Here is a 4,104-nt window from a genome sequence, read left to right on the forward strand (position 1 = left end):
ATGCATCTTAGTCTAAGCGACACCTTGCTCTCTGCCACGTTCAAGAGGTCTGTTAGAATCCACACAGTGAGAAGCTTTTCCCAGCCTTGCAATTTTTCTCACGAACCTTCACCTTAAACAAGGGTTTCTCAGCCCAAGCGCTTCTGAGACAAACCACCCCATCTCAGGGGATGGGGAGAAGATAGCAAAGAGGGTGAGAATGGCCTGTAAGACAAGAGACCGTCTCTAAAATGTATAGAAAACTTCAGCAGTCAACAAGAAAAAAAGATAAATAAGCCAACTTTTAAATGGGCAGAGGGCATAAATAAGCACTTGATCATGCCCGTAACCAACAAACATATGAAGAAATGCCCACGATTATTAGTCATTAAATGCAAATCAAAACAACAGAGATGTCATCTCACCCCAGCATTGATGCTAAAGTTTAAAAAGCAAAACCACAAGTGCTGTTCAGCGTGTGGGGAGACTGAGACGCTCACACATCGCTGGAGAAATGGTGCGGCCACTGTAGAAAACACTGTGGCATTTCCTCCCAAAGTTAGAAATGGAAATCCCTCCACTGAGGACATGCCCTAGAGGCGTTTCACGGAGAGAGCTGGCCACTCTCGCGTTCATTCCAGCGCTCTTCACGGTGGCAGAAAGATGGAAACAACCTAATCAATGCCCGCACTGGGAGAAGGGATAAGCACATTTTGTAAACACACAGCAGAATACTAGGCAACGGCAAAGAATAACGATGACTGTGGGTGAAGCTGGAGGACATTATCTGAGCGAGCATAATATTGTAACAGACGGAGGGGTTGTCAATGAACATGGCCCTTTAGCCATAACCCCTCCGGTAATGTATTGTAAATTCTAGCCTCTCGGCCTGTGGTGAACAGAGCCCTGGAGGGGTAGTGGGTTGAGCCTTGGGCTGCTGACCTCACGGGCAGCAGTTCAAAACACCAGTCACTCCATGGGAGAGAGAAGAGACTTGCTACTCTCAGAGAGTTACAGATTCAGAAACCTACAGGGACAGTTCTGCCCAGTCCTATTGGGTTGCTACAGAGAGCCCTGGTGGCATAGTGCTTACACATTAGGCATTGATCCAAAAGGTCAGCAGTTCAAACCACCAGCCTCTCCAAGGGAGAAAGACTGGGCTTTCTTCTCCCATAAGCACTTCCAGTCTCTGAAACTCATGAGGCAGTTGTACGCTGAGTCGGCCGTGAGCTTTTGTTTGGTGATAGTGTGGCTCTGCATGGGAATTGACTGGACGACAGTGCATTGTGCTCTATGCCTGTGGTAGTAATCTCATTTCGGAGGGACTTCTCTGGTATGCTAATGGACGAGATCAAAGTGGGTTGTTTTCTTAGTTCCCGTCTTACTAGAAGGGACCCCTGATAGGGCAGAGGTTATACCCTGGGCTGCTTGCACAACGAGGTCATAGTTTGAAACCACCAGCCGCTCCACTAGGGAAAGACTGGGCTTTCTACTCCCATAATGAGTCACAGGCTGAGAAACCCACGGGCGCAGTTTCACCCGGCCCTATGGGGTGGCTATGAGTCAGAATTGACTCGATGGCAGTGAGTTTGGTTTATCTTATTAGAGGGTGTGAACCACGTCGCCACCCTGTTTCCTAGAGAGTAGGGTCTGCTCAAAGACAAAAACCGCACCTCCCTGTAGGAGAGCTAGTTCAGAAATAGGAACGGAGAGAAGCAAGGGACCTCCGAGGTAGAAAAGCCATCCGCAGAGCACAGTGGGAAGTCGTGCCTGAAGTGGTAAAGGCAGCAGACCCCATGCCATGCTGCGGCCACAGTCTGAGGAAGGAGAGCATGAGACAGAGCAGAGGAGCAGCATGGAGACTCTGAATGTAAGGCAGAGCAGCAGGTGGACTTCCTGGACCATAGAGGTAGGGCCAAGCCCATGGCTGAGAGACTTGGTTGCTAGGAAGAAATGTTTTTACGAACCAGTGACCTACCCTCGTGCCTTGGCTTCCCCATGGCAACTGTACAGCGATAAGACATAAAGATCTTAGTAAAGTCATGGAAGATGGGAGAGAAGGTAAAATAAAGGAGTCAGACATACTTTATGGTAGCAAACTCACCTCCAGGACAGCCATACTCTCAGCAGCCAGGTCCACACAGAGAGAGGAGGAGGACCCAGAGTCTTTATTTCTGACCAAGGCCTATATATCCTTAGGTATGTGCAAGCCCCCTGATTACAGGTAACCACATACGTCATAGGAAGGGGCTATATAATAGGCATAGGCGTCACAGGAAGGGGATGAACTAGGGGTGTTCACGCAATAGGAAGGGTACGGACTAGGGGTACACATGTGACAAGATGGGTGGATCCTAGACTCATGATGGTCCTCCTTGAGTTGACTTGACCTATTCTGAGATCTCCTCCAGGAAAGCAGTCCTCTATCCTTAGTAACAGGGAATGAGCCACACCTTGGGTGGGACAGACAATAGAGTCTGATTGCTCTAGATGGCTGAATGCCTTCAGGGAGAAAACTTCTAAGCAGCTGACCTCCCAAAGTGCTAGCAAGCAGCATGACAACCTGGGGGGGAAACCCTTTTGCATCCCACATGTGCATAGATAAAGAGATTGACATACAGGCTGAAACAGAGCAGGAGCAAATATATACATGGAACAGAGGGGATTTCTACATGGCTGTTTATCTCTGTTGCAAACATATTCATGTATGCAGTGGAGCATATAGGGAACAAAGATGTGACAACTTCTTAGACATAAGCGAACACCTCGAGGAAATGAGGTGCTGGGTCTGGAGACTCAGAGCCATAGTCTTGGGGGGACACCAAGGTTAATTAGCGTAACAGACTCCACAAAGACAATATTGTTCATCCTACTTTGACCAGTAGCAACCAGGCACTTAAAAGTTCAAGAGCAGCAATCTAAAGTGCAACAGTTGATCCCTCATTTCCAAAGGAAAGAAGATGAATGGACATTGAAGACGTGTGGAAATAATGAACCACGTGAGCGTTAATGTGATGGCTAGAGTTTATGTCATCGATGGGTTGGCATCCACTTGATGGCAGTGAGTCTAGGGTTTGGGAGTTGTGAAAGTCGGGGTGGAGTCCAACCTATCAATCAGTCTGCAGCTCGATGATGCCTCCTCAAGGTGTGGTCTTTCGACAAGGGAGACACTGAGAGCTCTCTCTTCCCCATTTTCACCTTCCTGTTTGCCTGGAATTCGCATCTGGCTCTGGCAGCCCCAGCAACCGTGGAATCGGTGGCACCTTGCCATGTTCCTGCTGACCTTGGGTCCATGATACAGACCTTGCATCCACCAAACTGTGATCTCCTAGCTTCCTGCTTCTTCCACCAGCAGCTGCCTGACTCTGAAGAAAGCCCCAGCTAGCTACTGGACCATGGACTTGAGATGGACTGGGCTGGGCTCCTTTCTTGCTATCAAATCCTTACACATAGATGCATTCACTGGTTTGTTTCTCTGGAAAACTCGGCCTACCACAATTAGTCTCCATGACCCTGAGACCAGAAGAACTAGATGGTGCCCGACTATTACCATCAACTGTTCTGAAAGGGATCCCTGGATAGGGAGGGTGAAAATTGTGGAACAAAACCTCAAGTCTTAAGACAGCAGGCAGAGTCTGGTGGAACCCCCAAGCCCTAAGTCTTTCTCGGGTCTAAGAATGAACGCACTCCTGTAATTCAATCTTCAGTCAAACCATCGGCAGGTCTATAAAGGGGAATGATAACACTTGAGAGGTTCAAATACTTTAGAATGATCATTTGAGATCAAAAGGGCAATATCTGCCCAAGGACAAAGTTTAGAAGGGTCAAGAAATAAAGGTTTAGGAGACACAGGGAAGAAGTAGAATATGTTATGTTACCTTGTAGAGATTAGAATCAATGAGATGAAACAAAATATCTATGAATTGTTGAGTGGAAAACTGCTCTGCTCTGTAAACCTTCACTCAATTCACAATAAAAAGTTAAATGAAAAAAAATGATAAAAGATTTATACTCTGGTTTCTCTTCAAATCGTGTAAATCTTTCGCCTTTTACTAAAGATTTCCGTGGAGGGAAACACATACGAGTCTTGAAACCAATTTTTTGAGGTCTTGTGTAAACAAGACT

At 47.1% G+C, this 4,104-nt stretch overlaps 1 non-coding gene across 1 annotated transcript; it reads left to right on the forward strand.

Annotated features, from left to right (window-relative positions):
* The first annotated feature begins 3,987 nt into the window (after positions 1-3,987).
* Positions 3,988-4,104, forward strand: LOC142443961 (U5 spliceosomal RNA). The gene has a single exon (XR_012783658.1). It is a non-coding gene; the product is annotated as a U5 spliceosomal RNA (small nuclear RNA).

This window comes from Tenrec ecaudatus, chromosome 3 (genome assembly GCF_050624435.1).
Source record: "Tenrec ecaudatus isolate mTenEca1 chromosome 3, mTenEca1.hap1, whole genome shotgun sequence".
Lineage (NCBI taxonomy): Eukaryota > Metazoa > Chordata > Mammalia > Afrosoricida > Tenrecidae > Tenrec > Tenrec ecaudatus.